Raw genomic sequence first — 275 nt, 5'->3', positions numbered from 1 at the left:
CAAACAGACCAACTGGCAGAAACACATAAGAAATGGGGCAAAGAGAAGGGCAGACAGAAAGACACCCAGGCAATATTGAAACTCATTATAGAGAGAAACAGACAGACTGACAAAGAGTGATACAAACTTCAAGAAACAGACAGAGATTTTATTAACAATAATAATACCACCGAGGCTTAACTCGTTATAAGAAAAAAATGATACATACACCGACAAACATAATAAACGACAAAACGACAAAAAATATAATTACGTTGGATAAGCTCCCCCCCCCC

This window comes from Penaeus monodon, chromosome 24 (genome assembly GCF_015228065.2).
Source record: "Penaeus monodon isolate SGIC_2016 chromosome 24, NSTDA_Pmon_1, whole genome shotgun sequence".
Lineage (NCBI taxonomy): Eukaryota > Metazoa > Arthropoda > Malacostraca > Decapoda > Penaeidae > Penaeus > Penaeus monodon.
Note: the sequence above shows the minus strand (reverse complement) of the source record.